Source organism: Myodes glareolus, chromosome 6, assembly GCF_982192425.1.
Source record: "Myodes glareolus chromosome 6, mMyoGla1.1, whole genome shotgun sequence".
NCBI classification, from domain to species: Eukaryota; Metazoa; Chordata; class Mammalia; order Rodentia; family Cricetidae; genus Myodes; species Myodes glareolus.
Window position 1 is genome coordinate 83148765 of NC_142031.1, and position 18660 is coordinate 83167424.

Genomic DNA, 18660 nt, shown 5'->3' on the forward strand with positions numbered 1-18660 from the left:
GTGATTCATCTAACAATGCTGCAATCCCCTTGAGTCCATCACTACCCGCCCTGCCCAAACTTCTTTAGTCCAGGATAACTTCGGCCTGCACCAATGCGACCCCAGTGCATTTCCTAATTAAACAATATTTCAAAATTAAAGTCACCAAATAAATATCTTAGGGGTGGCCAAAACCAACCTTCCAATTTCAAAGGGCAAATCTTCACAGCAAAACATCCCTAGTTTTTCTTGAAAAGCACTTTTCCTTTTTTAAAGACATTTTTTAAATTTAATTTTTTAATTTTACGGGTATATTTTTATTTGTGTGTTTTGCCTGCATGTTTCTGTTTGTGTACTATATATGTCCATGGTGCTGAAGAACGCCAGAAAAGAGCATCAGATTCCCTAGGATTGAGGTTATAATGGTTTAGGACCTGTGCTAGAAATCCATCCTGGGTCCTCTGGAAGAGCAGCCACTGAGCCTAACCACTGGGCATCTCTCCAGCCCACTTTTCTGTCTGTTCAAAGTTTTGTTATGGCTATGTAGCTCTTAGGCTGGAGTCAAATCTGTGCTCTTGCCCAGGCTCCTAAAGCCCCAAAAGTCAGGGGTCTGAGGCAGGAAGACCTGGAGTTCAAGGTCACACTAGGCTACAGAGATTCAGGACAGCTTGAAGCTAGAGTCACACACACACACACACACACACACACACACACACGAGAGAGAGAGAGAGAGAGAGAGAGAATATAATTTAAATACGACTTACAAATTCTCTCAAAGTACTTATATATACTCCTTACGCAAGGAGTTAAAAGTACTTCATAAGCCCTAAACTAAACTATTAAGAGATGTCTTTAATATCCTGAGATATGTGCAGGATTAATGATCAAAAGACTAGAGCCCTGGTCCCAAATCCACCACATAATAGATGTCTTGGGAAGGTCACTAAATGTCCTTGAGTTAATTCATCTACATAAATTGGATCATGCCACCTACCTTTAGAATTGTTAGCAACTGAAGTGAAAGAACAGCTGTAAAATAACAGCTAAAAAATGGCGACCTTTTAAAATTACTATTATGTACAATACCGTTTTTGTTTCCGGAACCATGTCCAACAACTCTTAATATATTGGACTTGCTGGTCCAACAGCAACCATAAAAAACGCCTTCAAGGAAGCCATCTACATAACTTTTGGATTTCCTTCCTGGGTCACAAGTCAGGTCTTATAAATAGAATCTGGAGTATCTTCCTCCACAGCTCTACGCGTCATGAAAACTCACCACGGGATGCTCCTGAAACTCCTCCTTGCTGGCTTGACCTAACTACGTGGAGCACCTGGCACCAGCTACACATCTGGCAACTTTCATTACAGTCCTTTCAATCACTTAAACACGTAAAATGAAACATCCTTGTGCTGATCAATGTGAAGCGCAAGAGTCGGACTATAGCCGTGTGCAAACATGAGATGCTCTAGTTAATGTTTAGATATCCTTGAGGTCAGTTTCCTAGGGGACCAGCTCCCAGGATCCTCCCCATACAGAATGCACAGATGCTCAAGTATACTTATTCAAAATGGCATAATATTTGCATATAATCTATATACATCTTCCTATTTCCTTAATTTTTTTTCTTTTTTAAAGGTAGGGTTTCACATAGCTTAGGCTGGCTTTGATTTTCAGACAGTCGAGGATGACCTTGAACTTGTTATCCTCTTTCTTCTGCCAGGTTTAAAGATGTGCCTACCATACCCTGGGGAGCCAACACTTCGTGTGCATGCTACGCAAGCACTCTATAAACTGGCTGCATGCTCAGCTGCTCTATAATACTAATAAAGGTAAAAGCAATGTGAATCATTGTTATACTGTATTGTTAGAGGAAATGACAGGAAAAGAGTCCATACATATTCATTACAAATATGCTTTCTCCCATAATATTTTCAGTGCAAGGTTGACTCTAAGGAGAATGAAGAACCTGGGACTTAGAAGGGCAAACTACACTTACAAGACAATACAGCAGAGAAGGGCCAAGGGACTGATGTTTACATAGTATCCTAAAGTACAGCAACAAAGAGGCTTGGGGAGGTGAGGCTGCAGCAGAGCAATGCAGTTAATAACAGGTTGTGTAGTAAGCAGATACAGACTCCAAGCAAGGTGCTGAATGGGTGACAGCCTGTGGCGATCTGTCTGAGAGAGGTGTAGTCCTCTAATTTCTCTTCCATTAACAAGATCTTTCCTAGATCCTCCCTTAACTTAAGGAGATAAGGAGGCTCACAGAAGACGCCTTTGCACCACTGTTTACTAGTGTAGACTTCTTTTATAGATGAAATTTCTTCTACAAAAAGACAGCTCTTTAAAATTATCTCAGTGTCGACAGTTTTTCTAAATATGCCAAAGAAGTATATTTTAGGGTGGCATATTTTGGTTCTCCAGTGTTAAAACGCATATATGAACGTGTGGAAATGGAACAGTGTCATTATGATCTCTGAAATAATTTATTTGAATTGTTCACCTACAGATCAAGGCAGGCAACTAATCTTCACTTAAACTACCCAAGTAAAATTTACCCAGTTTTACCATAAGCAAACAATCTAGACTCATTACCCTTTCAAGATCACCTCTGCTCTTACCAAATTCAAAGGCCCCTTTTCTCCTTAAAACTAAGCCAGCTGGCCAATGCAAATGAAGAGTTTATTATGTTTTATACTGTCCCTCGTATTCTCAAACAGCCACACCGAGGATAAGACAGCATTCTGTTCTACTCAGCCCACGGACCCTGAACGACAGACCACTGTTAATATTTGCTTGCACACATACTCTCTTCAATCCAAAAAAACAAAAACAAAAACAAAAAAAACCCCGATGTAATATCTATTATACCTTAACGGTAGTATATTTTATGACTTCTAAAATTATATTTAACTAAATAATCTATTCACATAATTAGAATATGTAAAGATGTAACAAACCCAAAGAAAATCTGTTTTATTTCTACAGATTCCAAAAATATATCATGAATCCAACAAGTGTTGTATAAACTATGATAACATCATTATGTTTATAATAATCAAAAGATTGGGAGCTGGTCAATTTTCAAACATTAAAATTCTATAAAAGTGAAAGACAACTATAACCCAAACAATTTTTGATGGTTCCAGGTGGCTCTCAGGTAACTTTAGTGATTCTGGGCCTGCTAACAATAGATAATAATTGTCACCATCTGAACAGAAGATGTTAAAACACAAGGTCATAATACTAGCTGGGCCCGAGATATAGCAAATTAAAAGAACTCTACATCTTGAAGTTGGAATTCCACAAATTTATCACTAAAACCTAGCAGTTTAATGAGTAAAGCTACAAAAACAATTCAACTGATAAGGCCAGTGAGATGGCTCAGGAGTTACTGGTGCTTGTGGAGCCAGGACTGTCAACTTGAGCTCCACTCCCAGAACTTACACAGTGGAATGACTCCTGCAGGCTGTCCTCTGAGCACACGTCAGTCAAGGCATGCACATGCTTATGTACGTAGTGCAGTGAATAAGTAAAATGTTGATGAGAAATTAACTTATAGAAAATAGAATTTGACGATTTTTATCATGATTCCATTAGCACAAAGTAGTTGCAATCAACAATGGACCTTATAAACTTGATGTCCTTATCTAAACTCACTTAGCTCTAGAACTCAGAATTTCTTCAGAATACCTGCAAAGCAGCAAAATACCTTTCCATTCTAGAATAATGAAACTGGAATGACGGTTTCTCGGAGAAAGAGAATTTTCTTCCGAGACCCAATGTTTGGTACTAGGATCTATATAAGAAAAAAAAAGGCAATAAAACAGATGAGCAAAAGGAAGAGGAATGATGCACAAATTTATAATTTGCATGCATGGGTGCCATACAAAAGATGAAGGTCAAAAAACGGCCAGAACCGGGTAACTAACTGGTGGTAGTGCTGACCTGGTATGCTTGAGGCTCAGGATGGATTGAATGTCAGCACTGTGCATTGGAGATGGGGCAGGCTTACAATTTTGAATGACAGAAAGAAATAGGGGCTTGAGAAACAAGGGGTAAGGGTAATAGGTTATGGGAAGATGAATAGAAGAGATGCATTTCAGAAGAGAGACTGTCTCATACAGGCAAAAGTATCAATAAGATCCTCAAAAGACCATATGGCATCCTCAGAGTATGTGACATTGTGGTAATCTGGGAGAAGGTGGATGGATCACCCATTCTCTCCTAAATCCAGCTAGGGTAGACAACAGAGCCTTCAGCAGGCTCAAAAACTGTTTATTTCCCTAAAAGATTTTCTTTCCAGATAGATACATTTCACACACTAGGACAGCTTTCCAGAGCCACTCTCTGCATGAACTGTCACTCAGAGAAACCACCTGGAAACATGCCAAAAGAGCACACTTTGGGGTAGCACTATTTAAATGTCCCCCCCATCATTCAGGGAAATGTAATCACCAACTCTAACTTGATATGTAGATCCAGTTAATGTCCATGATAAGCCAAGACAGAACAAAAAACATAAGCATGCCATTTCCACTAAATGCCCATTAAGGCAAATAATTGTTTGTATATTTATCTAGGATTTAAAAAAAAAAAAGTCTGGAAGAATGTAATAATAGCAAGGGAAAAAGAAAGAGCACGCATCCTAATCAAACCTAATGAAACACAGAAAATAATGCCCGATATTTATTGTGCCCTTTCTATGTGCCTAGCACATATCCTCACCAATATGCCATAATATAGGTGCTTCCTTTTTCTTTCCTTTGAAATGGGGTTTTACCACGTAGCGCTGGTTGTCCTTGAACTAGTTATGTAGCACTGGCTGGCCCTTAACCAGCACTTACCCTGCCCCCTGCCCTACCTCCCAAATGCTATGATTATTGATTACTAGTGTACCACACCCAGTCAGGGCAGCTTCACTTCAGTGGTTGAAATACAACTCCTGTCTCTGTTACAACTATAGCATAAATTATGTTTTCACAATTATGTAATTCTACTTCCTTTTAAAAAAACTAAAATCCACTTTAACATAAGAAAAACACCACACTTAGAAAATATTTTTCACACAATTCACTTAAAAACACAAAAACCCTTTGGAATTCTAAAAGCCTCAACTAATTTTAGCACAAAAATAGAACATTAGTTTAATCTAAGATGCTCATTTAATATTTTAGTCTAGATGACAGTTCTGTCTCTTTGCAACGAAAGGAAACGATTAGCATTTTACTAATAATGCAGTACAATATTTTTAACTTTTAAATAAAAGCTTATGCAGTTTTGAATCACGTATAAAGCCTTCAAAGTTCTCTATCGTTACAAAGGAACAATATCACAAACAAGCCAAAAATTATTTATAGTTGGCACTAGAAGGCTTTAGAAATAAACAATATGGATGTGATAAAGTAGGAAAATAACTGAACACTCCAGAGTCAGGCCCACCAAACCTGGCTCTGATAGCAACTAGCAATTTAGTCCCTTCAAATGCTCTGGGCCTTGGTTTCCTAATCTACAAAATAATCATCTCCACCTTCTCCTCTTCCAACTCTGAAAGAAATGACTCACCGGCATCTCTTCCCCAAGCCTCTCATTCTCATTTTGTGTAAGTTATTACCATTACTTCACAGCCAGTAAACTTGCTTGAGGTCCACACTCCTAGGAAACTGCCCACTCCAAACAAGGTGAAAAGGGAAAGAAAGCCTCCCTTCCCCACTAAGGGTTTGCCACAGATGGTTCGGAGGTGAATGATGTAGAAGCCATTATAATGTCAAAAGGTGTCAGGTTTCAATATTTTAAGCTGCTGTTTTGTATGCCAGTACATTCTCCCTAAGGACAAATAGTAAAATCCAAGGACAATATATAATTATTCATTACTTATTCAAGTACTTAGAAGGTCAATTAAAAACATTAGCACCTTTTTGCAGAAATGTTTGAATTACCTGGCAAGATATGCTCCAGAATTTTTTCTCTAAATTTTAAGTACTCTCTAATCAAATGAGTTTTCATACTGTAAACCACAGACAATTCAACAATAATAAAATAAGTAATATAGATGTGACTTTTTAAAAAAGACTAAAGACTAACCATGCTTACTCCTTTCAATGGAAATGAAAATGGTAATATGCCTGCAGGACAGCTCCAAAGGTGAACTCTGGACAACAGCCATTGCCTCATGTTTGTGTGTCTCGCTTCCGTTTCTAAGTCAGTCTCAAAATCGGACCATGAATAGGAGACAATATATTAAGATTAAAGTACGCATCCAACCGAGATTCCCAACTGTTAGAGCACTCTTTCTAATACCAGCATCTTTCTTATTTCAATACTGAAAGAAAAACCATTTTTAAACTTCTATGGAACATGTAGCTCAATTTTACATGGCCTTATAAAGAAGCAGGAAAAAGCAAGCATGACTTATTAGTCTTCTAGGATAAACGTCAGAAAATCACAATAGCACAGTCCAGCCTAATGTTAACTTTGAAAGAAGCAAGCCCCCAGTGTGGATGGAGAAGCTGCTACAAACATTTAAATGTGTAGTTTTAAGAATGTCCAGGAAAACTGCTAACTCCAGTACATACATCAAGTACATACAAACAAATGAAAATAAAGGATCACCGACAAAGTCCAACAGCAAGCCACCTTTTGCTTAGAACGCCAAAATATCAAAACCTTGTGACTGATTTCCCCAAGCCTTCAAAATCGAGAACCAAACCAAGAGGTACTTACGCTGTTTCTTAGCATCCTTCTGTCAATGTAACTCCCTCTCCACAAAGTCAGTCCGCTTTAGCTACTCGGATGCCCAAACCCAGCACCAAAGAATCATTTATTAAGAGTTCAAGGACTTGAAGCGGGGTCTTCCTTGCGACCACCTCCGCATCCTGTACTAACCACCCCAGGTTTAACCCCCAGGAGATGCTCCAGTCTTTTCCCGCATCCACGCTCCCCGGCTCCTTCTTTCCTCTCCCGGTAGACCTTTTACCGTCGACCTTGAGGACCCTCACAGGTCGTAGCTCTGGAGCTCCAGGTGAACTAGCTGGTTCCCTCGTCCCTTGCATTGGGTACCCGACGACCTCCCCCACCCAGTCCCCGAGACCCCGATGACGACTGCCCTCCAACTAGCCCCAGATGACCCCTTCTTCCCCTTAGGTGCCCTGACTCCAAACGAAAAGCAATTCCTCCGAAACGTACCGAGAGCCTACTGCGCGCAAGCTCCCACTACGCGCGGTCCCGTGCGCAGGGGCTCAATGCCCCGGCTTGTCTTCCTCTTCCCGGTCGTTCCATCCCGGCCCAAGGGCCGTGCCGCCTCGCAGAGGTGCGGAGGCGCCCGCCCGAGGAGGACTGCGCCGGGCGTGGAGACCCGGGCAAGGAGAGGCTGCCGCTTGCGGGCGCTGGGCGACCGCGGGGGACACTCGGCGGCCGGGGCACGCGGGGCGGCCTCATCCAGGGCACCTGCGGCCAGGCAGGACGAGCCGGGGCAGCGCAGTCAGAGGCAGGGCGAGTCCGAGCGCTCGCCGAATCCCGTCCTCCGCTCCTGCCCGGCCGGCCGGCGCAGCCTCGCTTCCTCCGGACAGAGCCCGGGGACCCCAGTTCGGCCGGATGCCCCCGCCAGCCCCCACCCCTTCCCGGCCGCCTCCCCCTCGTCACCCTCTCCCCTCCCCCCGCCCCCCAACCCCCCACCGGAATGGAAAATACCTCCCGGGGCCGGGGGGGGCGGGGCCACGCCTCTCTGAAGGGCAGCCTACCGTGACCAATGGCAGGCGGGGCTCTGGAGGGGCGGGATTCCCGTCGGCCAATCTAGAGGCGGGTAGGTGAAGGCCCGAGGAGGGAGGCTGGGAGCGAGAGAGGGGAGGCCGGCGAGTCAAGGAGGTCCGGCCGCGCGGGTGCGTGCTGTGCGCGGCTGCCATTTTGGAGTAGGGCAGCTGCGACAGCGGCCGGGTTCGGCCGAAAAGGGAGGAGCCAGTCAGGCTGGAGAGAGGCTGTCACGTGGGCGCAGTGGGCGGAGTAAAGCCGGCTAGGGCTCGAGGGGAGGGGGCGAGGCCGGCTAGTCTAGGAGGCTGGTGGGGGTCACGTGGCCGCGGCGAGCGCTCGGGGTGGGCGCGAAGGTGGAAGGTCAACCTGAGGTGCGGGTGGGAAGTAGCTATGTTCGTTGGGACTCCGTTAGAGAGACTGAGAGGAAATTGCTTGAATGGAGGTGACGAGTGCCGGGTAGGAAAATGTGAATGAGTCTCCCCAGCTCCCTCTAGCATGGAGCCATCCAAGTCACTGAATTCCAGTATTCACGGGAAAGCGGGCACCTCGTTGAATTCAACTCTTCGGTCCAGCCTCTCAGCTGCCACGAAGATGACTCATACCCGGGGGGAGGGGTATTGTAGCTCCCTCTTTCTGCCTGAACTTTATGTGGATCGCCCCCGCTATCGAAATGGCTGCGAGGACAGAGCATCTGGGTGATTGTGATGCCCGCAAGACTCCTCAGCTGGCCTTTTAGAAACTTGGTCACCATTCATAAACTAACCGACCACTTATTCTTAGAGATACCTACGACCGCTTTCCAATACTCTTCCCGTTTGCCTCATGATTCAAGTACGGTTTGTTCTCCCTGCGAATCTACTGATAGTGGTCCTCCTTTTGTCAGTGACATCCTTACATCCAAGTTCAAGGGTCACTTTTTAGTCCTGTTTATTTGGAACTGTCTCACTCTAGTCTAGGCTGTCTTGGAACTCACTGTGTAGCCCAATCTGGCCACTATTAGTGGTTTTCCTACTTCAGCTGCTCAATATTGGGATTAGTGACCACTTTTAGTCTTTAATGTCTTGCCGTGGAGACTGCAGACTACATTTTTCTTGAAGGCTTTTCTTATATTCTTTCAACCCCCACCCTATCTTAGCACTGTACACCCTCAGATTGTCCTTTTCAGTTATTTTTAATGTCTGTTCTCTGTTGACTCCTTGAAAGTCCCAGGGTCTGACCCTCAGACCACACTTTGTATTGCTCACTAGCTGATCTAACCAGTCAGCTAGAATCAAGTTGGTCAAGGGGGTCCAGATGTGCTTACGTAAGGGACTTTTAGACCCTTGTCTTGTCTGTTGGAGTAATGTTCCCACACTGGAACTCATACCTTCTGAAGTTCACAAAGCCTGCCCCTCCTATTGTCCTCCTCTTGTTTTATAGTGCCACGTTAACTTCTTCCCCAGAGCTAGAACCCGAGAATCATCCTCTATCCTCTTTCTTACTACTCCAGCATCTGTATCTGCTATCGTTTGGATCTGCGATGTTCTCCATAGGCTTACGAGTTACTCTTGGTCCCTGGCATAAAGGTGATGGAAAGTGGGAAGCTCTAGGTTATTGGGTGCCCTCACAGTGGATTGTCAGACCCCCATCTCTTTCTTTCCCTTCCTGTCCATGATGTGAGGAGTTTTGTTCTGCAGTACACCCCTGCCCTCTTCCAGTTAGCTTCAGCTAGATAAATCAGTCTTCCATTTGAGATCCCCCTCAGATAACTGCTGTCTTGATCAGATTAACTCATGGTCGCTTTCTTGATTGATCATCGTGTAGAAGGCCCAGCCAATGTCTGCAGTTCATTCCCTGGGCAGTGTGCCTAGGCTCCATAAGAAAGGTAGTTAACTGAGTCCGGGCTAGGAGCAAGCCGGTAAGCAGTTTTCCTTTGTGGCTTTTGCTCCTCCTCCTGCCCCAACTTGATGATGAGCTGTAAGATTAAATAAACCCCTCCCTCCCTGAAGCTGGTTTTGGTCATAATGTTTTTCACAGCAACAAAAGACAAAGAAAAACATGCTCCGATGTACATGCCCTTCACCCCACGAAAGGCCTGTAAATAAGCCCGCCAGATCAGTATTGGAACCTCCATACCCGAGACAGAATAAACTTGTTCCCTTCTTAAATTGGCTGCTGTAGTGACATAAAGCTACCTGACACACTAATACTTCTCATGGTGTTACTTGGGCTATTTGCTAAATGCTCTCTCTCCATTGCCCCTGTCACTTCCTCTTTTGTGCCATTTAATCATTAGACCAATATTTATTGAGCATTTTAGTATTGGCTCAAGATTTAATGGTCAACAGAACTGACAAGGCTGCTAAATGAGGCAAGACAAGCAGTATAAAGTAATAACTAGCTAAGCCAGGGATGATATGCATTACAAAAGCTAAAACAAGGGAGGCCTAGCAGACCCCTCAGACCCCCATGCTATTGTTAGCCAGCTCTTGACTGCACTTGCCCTGTGGCCCTCTTGCTTCTTCTCTTCAGAGCGTACTGCCTTGGGCTTTCACCTGGCCTGGTTCATTTATTTACTGAGAGCTTGTCCTGTTTCCTGTTACTGCTGTCTAATGAAAGTCTTCCACATAGATCAGAATCAGATGGGGAACTTGAGGGATTTTAGTTTTTTTTGGATTTTTTTAGAGGTGATGGTTTGTTTTTATTTTTGTTTTTTTTGTTTTGTTTTGTTCCTTTTTTTTTTTTTTAAATGGTGTCTTACTCTGTAGCCCTGAAACTTATGATGGTCCTGTCTCATCCCAAATCCTGAGATTATAGCTGTGAGCCACCATGTCCAGCAGGAATAATGCTATACTTCTTTGTGCCTGTACAGTGCTCAAAATAGGTGCTCACAAGTGAGTGTTAAGTAAATTGGTGAGTCGCCAGTGCTTGAATCCGACTACCACAAAAGCATACCTACCCAAACTAGAAGGCAAGGACAGTGAACTCACTTAGTTGAGTGTGCTAGAAGTGATGTTTAGAGGTAAGAGATGGGATTATAAATGATACCACCTGGTTTGGTACCTTCTAGGTCTGGGATTCCATGATGTTGTACCTCCACATGAAGCATTTGCTTCATAAATACTGCTTTACTGCCAAGTGCATGTGGGCAACTTAAAAGTACTCTTTGTTTCCCATGATGAGCCTCAGACCCGAGGAGCGCTGGGTGAGTTGCCAGGATGGGCCCTGCAGGAAGCAGTCACCACTTCACTTCGGATCTCCAGGCCCTTGGGTACTGCACCCCAACAGGGAACAAGCTGTTGCCAGTTCCGTCATAGTCTTTGTAATTAAATCCAAGTCTGGCAGAGGGCAGTGCATAATTATGAAGTATTATTATGGTTTTTATCATTATTAGGCACCCAGCTGCCCAGCCCAGGAAACCACAGTAGTAAAACACTGAGAACCAAGCTCCTCTCCCAGCTGGCATGAATAAATACCAGGTGTATTGGCACAGAGTTTTGCAGCTCTACATTCATCAAGATGAGACCTTCTGTCCCCTCCTTTTGGCAAGATACAATTTTAAATGAATGGGGAAAGGAAATGCAAAGAAAGACCTTTGCTGCCACCTCTGAATCAAATTCATTTTTTCCCATCTCCTGAGAACAATTTCTTCTCATCTACATATTTACTACATAAATCTTTTCCAAGTTTATCCTTGCCATGCACACTTCCTAAACATTACTCTCCAATACCACCTGAGGGTGCACAGAGTTGGTGAGGGTGCTGGCAAAGAAGGCAAAGAAAGAATGCCCAGAAAGCATAGCCGTGTCTTTATTGAGCTCCTATTCAGTGCTGTGCTTGGCATTTCCACTGAAGTTAGCGGACTCAGTCTTCAGCCCCCGACGAGGTAGGTTTCATTACCCCTACTTTCTTCAAGGTCACAAAGACTTAGTAAATGACAGATCCAAGATCCCAAAACAAACACAAGAAGTTGGTGATTATTCAAAGTAACTTGTTCACACTGGTATCTGAATGGAAGGGTCAGATTTCCTCTCTTTCTATCAACTTAAAAATGGTTTCCTGTACAAAATGGGTTTTAAGTTGAGCACTGAAAGGACAGTTCGGAAGTGATGTTGCGGGAATGGTGCCAAATGAACGCTGTATTGGCCATAAGCCTAAAATCAATAAGAAAAGATTTTTGTATTACTCAGAGATGACTCATGTTCTATTCTTCAAGTACCTTCACTGTCTCGGCTGCTCCGAAGTGGGAAAGTCAACAGGATGACACTAGGCTGAGAAAGTGTGGGCCAAGGATGGACGTGGGCTAACTAGGGGTTGGATTCCCCCAATGTAGAATCCCCCAGATGAACCAGCACATCCAGCCTTGGCTTCTGAAGCAACTAGAACTATGGCAGAACGCTGCACTTGTTTGTGACTGGTGTGTGCCTCGTAGCCTCCTGGCTTATTTTTACTAAGTCAATTGTTTAACAATTTCTAAATAATTTGTTTACTATTCACTATATTTTATAAGGAACTACACTTCTGCTATCTTGAGTGTTTTTAATGGGTATTTAAAATTCAATAAAATGCACTCATTTTAAGTATACTAGCTTGTTCTGTTTTGAAATATATACATCCCTTTGTAACCACCACCATTATCAGATGTCATGCATTTTCATCACTCTGTGAAAAGACTTCCATGCCCATTTGTAGCCGGAATTTTAATTCAACATCGTGTGTGTAGGTGTAGAACCTTTCTCTTCCATCTTCCACCACCCAGAATTCTGACTAGGTCCTCCCCATTTTCACTGTCCTCACTCACTTACCTCACTTACACAGTCGCATGAAGCTGTGCAACTCTTTTCTTCATGCTCCAATTCGTTCACCAATCTGCCACTGTCATTTTCTTTCAAAAACCCAGATCTGTCTGTTTCAATCCCGTTTCCAAAGGCTGCCCAACAGCCTGTAAAATAGCACTGAATTTTTGCTTTATTTATTTATTTTTTGCTTTGTAGTATTGCCCCTTATGGATAAGCTCCCCTTCTGGACTTTCTGTTTCCCTCTATATATTTTTCCTTTTTTTCTGTTTGTCATTACATTTTTACCCTAATTGCGCCTTCTTAACTTGAAAACTGTCCGTTTGACACAGTCCCATTTTAACTAACCTTCCCTCCGTGAAGCCTTTGCCCCGAGACAGTTCCCTCTATCTTGTGCTCTTTCCCAAAAGTTTGCTGGTGAAGCAGAGCAGGGAAGCTTCAACAGAAACCTTGGTGGAAAATCTTGGTGCTCATTACTTGTGCTATCCTGCAAGTTAGAAAACATCCCCATTCCTTGGTCCCTTCACGTGGAGAATGACCGTTAAAACAGCTGAGGCTAGAAAACTGTCCCTGGTTGATTTTGAGCAGTGCAAGTGCCAGCCCAACATCTGGACTTGTCCCCCTCACTTCCTGCTTGAGCCTGCCTGTTCTGTAACTGCTGTATGACAGAATTTCCTTTTTTAACTTTTCCATTTGTTACCTCAGTTAACTCTCTCCACCTGTTTTCTGTACTTTCTTCAAAAGTCAAGCACGATGGTCTCTGCCCTTTTTATAATTATTGGTTTTATAATTAAGTAGTCACATAAAAAGTTCTCAGAATAAGCAAAATGAATACTTGTGATTTGTTTTAGAAAGCTTTATTTATTCAACAACTTTTCAAAGCCATTATCTGCCAGCCATGTTCTAGGCACTTGAACATACAAAAATGAACAAGAAAATCTGCAACACATCTTAGGTGTGGGGGCAACATATACAAACCATGAGAGATTGTAATCTGTGTAGTTAAAAGGTACTAAAGAAAGCTCAGTTGATGTAACTGGAGTGATTGGGATAAAGCATCCCCGAGGACACACCACACAAAGAACAGGTGCGAGAGCATTTCAAGGAAAGGCAAAGACACTGACAAGCCCCAAGGCAGGAGCAGAAACTTCAAGAACACAAGGAAGAAGCCAGGGTGTTTGTAGAATGATACAAAAAAACAGATGAGACCAGAGGGTCAGAGTGAAGAGCTTAAATATTACTCTAAATGGAATCATAATCCTTTGAAGACTTTTGAGCAGAATTGTTTGTTTTCTAGGTCACTTTTTAAGTGTTTATAGGAAATGCGTTCTCAGGACAGTGGGGCAAAGGATCGGAAGGCAGATCAGTTGCTTTTGTCCAGGTTACAGAAGAGACAAAAACCTGGATTATGGTGGCAGTGATGGAAAGGGCATAGAAGAGAAGATTTAAAGATATTTTTCCAGGTAGAACTGAAGAGTTCTACTGATGGATTTAGCTATGGCAAGGGGAAGCCGTCAAATAGAAGTAATATGAGTGAAAATTAAGTCTATTGAGTATCAATTCTGTGGCAGGTGCTGAGATTATAAAACTTTATGAATAAGACACAGCCCCTTGCCCTAAACAAAATTCACAATGGGAAAGAAAACACCATAGTCTAGTCACATCTGTAGAATGTTCAGGCATGAGTTGTGCACAGATTGCTGTGTGGCATAGAAGGATCCCGGACACAATTCAGTGAAGTGGCCAAGAGTTCCGTCTTCTGGAAAAGATAGATACCAAACTCTCAGCATTTATAATTGTATGTAGCAAACCACATTTTGAGGAAAATGTTGCCTTCACTTATTTCTGTGTTTTGACTTTTGTGAAACAGTCCTTCCTCAGTCTCCTGAGCGTTGTGGTTACTAGTCAGGACACAATTACTGAAAACGGAATATTCTACAATTTCTGATAATAGATTGACTGGTTGATTTAAAAAAAAAAGAGGAAAGAATAATATTTTAAAAATCCAGAACACTGAAGGTATTGGAAAAAGCAGAGTGTGCAGCTATGGAGAATGAAAGCCAATATGGTAGAGACATCTGCAGCTGCCGGCTTGAGTCCCACTAGCAATATACTTTGGATCATTGATTTGTGATTTTTTTAATTAATAGCAACTATAACTTTTATGAAATTGCCCTACACCTCCTTAATGATTTCTCTTAAACATTTCTTTTTAGTACAGATTTATGATTGATCAACATTCTCGTGTGTCATGAATTAAAACAAAATGAAAAGGTATAGAATGGGCTCATTTTTCCCCATCCCCTCTTGCTTAGTTCTCAATTACCGCTATGTGTAGAGGTAACTATTTAGGTTGGTCCTCTGTATACTCCATATTTCTTCAAATACAAGCACTTCTTGTGTATATTTTCTCTTCTCCCACATGAAAAGTGGCAGGTTGTGTTCCTTATCTGTGCACTGCTTTCCCTCTAGCGTTGTGACTTGGTGAGCTCACCTATCAGTTTGAACAGAACTTCCTCATTCTTTTAAACAGCTGTATAGTATTACACTGCAGGATATGCCACAGTTTAACCACTCCCCTATTGATGAATGCTTGGATTGTTTCCAGTCTTTGCTGTTTATTACAGACAATTCTGCAGTAAATAACCTGGCATGTATAAAAGCAAGAATAGCCTTCAGATAAATTCTCAGAAGTCTCCCAGACTGTAATAAACTTTAATAAAACACTCTGAGGAAATGTTCTAAAATGGTATGACAGGGTTACCAAACTAGAACCTCTGCTTTCCAAGGATTAGCTTTGACATTTCATTAAGAGTACTTCCTTGTTCTTGGCCTGTAAATGACATCTTTGTGTTCTTTCCAATAAGGAAAATTTCAAATATTTCAACTGCCTTTCCTGCAACAAACAATAGCTGAGATGATGCTTTCAGAAAAGAAGAATCTGGAGAGAATGTGATGTTCTGAGCATGCTTCTGTGACTGAATTGGAAGCTGTCGAGCATCTACGTTTTCTTGATTCATCACAGGAATGCAGTGTCAGATAAGATGCTAGGTTTGGAACTGAAGACTTATGAATCCTGATCCAAACAGCGATAGTATCACCCTTGCCCAGGGTCAAAGAGCCTTTGACAGTTTTGTTTTGTTTTTGTTTTTGTTTTGCCAATGCTTCTCCTTTCCTCATAGCTGAGATGCCCTTCTCCTGAGTAAATGTCTAACTTAAATCACATTCTATTCACCTTTGGCTATTACATGGCTCCTACCACCTGCCAAGAACTTGGATGCTTACCTGAGGGTTTATCTTCCTGGTTTCTGATGTCTGTAGAGAACATCATTCTATTGACTACTCTTATGTTATTTGGGGGACTGTGATACTTTATTCTCAGCCTTGAGAACAGTGATGTGCCAACCCTACTCTGCACCTCCTTGCAGCAGGAATGAAGCATATGGTGTAAACTGTACAATATTTACTATTCCCTTGGCTACAGTGAGCAATTCTAGACGTTCTAAACTGAGTCCTCATTGAAATTGGAGTAACTTGGACACATGCAGGGAAAGCTAGCCCAAGAATGGAACTAATATCGAAGATGCTTAATTGAAAATGCTTAAAAATAGAATCAATACTAAAGATATTGAATTTTAAAGAGCATAGAGAGAATTAGGTAGGCCCTGGGTGCAGTCTATGAAGCCTGTTCAAGCTTCATCTGAACCAGATGCTAAAAGTTGCTCATATTTGGTTGTGTTAGCTACTTTTCTGTTGCTGTAGTAGAACACCATGTCCAAGGCAGCTTATAAAAAGATTACAGTTCCAGAGGGTTAGATTTCACCATGGTGGGATTCATGGCAGCCAGGGGTAGGAATGGCAGCAGGAACAGGGGTAGGAATGGCAGCAGGAACAGGGGTAGGAATGGCAGCAGGAACAGGGGTAGGAATGGCAGCAGGAACAGAGCTCACATCCTTCACTACAAGCATGAGGCAGAGAGGGCAAACTGGAAATGGAGTGGAGCTTGTAATCTTAAAGCTCACCGCCAGAGACATAACTCAGCAGCAGGCCAGCAAACTTACCCTTTATTTTACCTTATTGTGTGTGAGTGCATGTGTGTGTAAATATGTTTGTGTATGCGCATGTATGTGGAGAGCAGGTATCTACCCTTCGTTGCTAGCTCTCCACCTGATTTTCTTTCTGATATAAGGCCTTTCACTGAAGTCTTAACTTACTGATTGGTCAGACTGTCAGGACAGCAAGTTCCAGAAGTTTGCTCATCTCTGCCTCCCCAGCATGAGGGCAACAGATGTAAGCACCATGCCCAGTTTTTATGTGGGCACTGGAACCCAGAGTCATCATCATGTCTATGTGGCAGGTGCTTTACTCACTGAACCATCTCTGCAGCCTCAAATTTACCTTTCTGATTAGCCTAATTTGGCTAACATGTTTTTCTCTTTAGCTATCAAGTAATTTTTAGTTAAAACAATATTTTCAAACAGAATTAGATGAACCAAACTCATGTTGTTGCCATAGTTGGACTAATGATTGCCCCCAATTAATTCCTAGAGTCCTCTATTCTTGGTAAGAGTGATGCTACCATTGGACCATACCCAGGGGCTGACACCAAGCCAGGTTCTCATCCTCCTCTTCCTCCTCATCTTCTCTTGAAGTCTTTACATAAGCTCGGCTCACTGGTAAAGCTGAAAAAATGAAGGGAAATAATGATAATCTGAGGGAATTACACCTGTTCATTTGAGGGAGCAATTCGAGTTGATCTTCAGGAGTGAATGAAATTGTTGGACTCCATGTCTATTTCAAGCCTAATCATCTGGACTAATACAAAGTTCATATGGGACAACTTTTTGGAGGAGTCCAGTTTTATTTCCGTTGTAGAGAACCGTTCATCATGGAATCAGGTAGAGCCTGTTTTATTAGACCTTATGAGATCTTTTGTTCTAGAAAAGTTAGCATCTGTACTGGGTAGAGGGGGCTGGCTAATGTTTTTCTGTTTTGTTAATGTGTATATCTGCTTATATGCATGTGTCCCAGGCTGTGGGCACCCATGGAAGTCAGAAGACTGTATCAGATCCCTTGGAACTGGAGTTATGGGTGGTTGCAAACCACCATGTGGGGGCTGCGCGCCCAACTGGGGTTCTCTACAAGAGCAACGAGTGCTCTAAGTCACTAAACCATTTTTTTACATTCTCTCTTCTGCAGTATTTTGAGGCAATGTCTCAAGAAATATATAGCTCAAGCTGACTATAGCCTAGCTGTTTATGTGATAGTCTTCTTAGTGTAAAAACTACAGGCATATGCCACCAATCCTGAGTTTTTGCCTCTTTTAAGCCAAATTTTTCAAAGGTAAAACACGGCTTCTATTTGAAAACTTGCTGGGCATAGTGGCACACACCTTTAACCTTAAGCATTTGGGAGGCAGAAGCAGGCTGATTTCTATAAGTCTGAGGCCAGCGTGGTCTACATAGTGAGTTCCAGGACAGCCAAGATTGCATAGTGAGACCCTGTCTTGAAACAAAAGAGAGAAAGAAATTTATTTCAAACTAGAGTGTTATTTTGTCAGTGTCTTGAGGCATTAGGATATAAGTGACCAGTCTTAGGACAAAATTATTCTCTAGAAAATGGTCTCTAAAATGTAGGCTCAGAACATTAATTGGATCATTTCAAACCTACTATAACTAATCAAGTGGATTACAGGCTCTGATATGAAATATCCTTTGTTTTCTTTTTCCATTAAAAAAATTCAACGCATAAAACGCTTAATTTGTTCTAGGTTATGTTTTGAGAGTGGGTGGTATGCAAACCAAAGGTGGAGTGACTGATGCCACTGATACTTCACAAGACACCTCTTCCTCAGGCATGTGCACCTGAGAAATGGATGAATCTGGAACAGGTATCTTATTCAGGCAGACACCGGAGCAGGACACAACTGCCAAAGTGGATGGGCCATAAGAGCAGCTCTCATGAATTCACCTAACTCAGTTTAGTTCACCCTAAATTCAAGACAGTCTATGGCCACCCAGATGGACTGCATATTTTTCTTGGCTCTTCTGGGTTTGTCATGTTTCTCCTGACTGGCACTCAAAGTTAAAGGCTGAAATGCATTTACTTAGGTCTGCAAAGCACCATAACCGTAATTAATTTTATAGCATTAAATTC

General features: G+C 42.5%; 1 protein-coding gene across 2 annotated transcripts in view; it reads right to left on the reverse strand.

Moving 5' to 3' along the window:
• Positions 1-7869, reverse strand: part of Socs5 (suppressor of cytokine signaling 5) — a 45263-nt gene extending 37394 nt beyond the window's left edge. The window contains exon 1 of one of the 2 annotated variants that reach the window (XM_087907290.1): positions 7723-7869. The gene's annotated coding sequence lies outside the window, so the exon portion shown is untranslated. Of the gene's footprint in view, positions 1-7168; positions 7574-7722 lie in introns of those variants that run through there. The other variant, XM_048416038.3, reaches the window with a different exon arrangement.
• Between the last annotated feature and the right edge of the window lie 10791 nt (positions 7870-18660).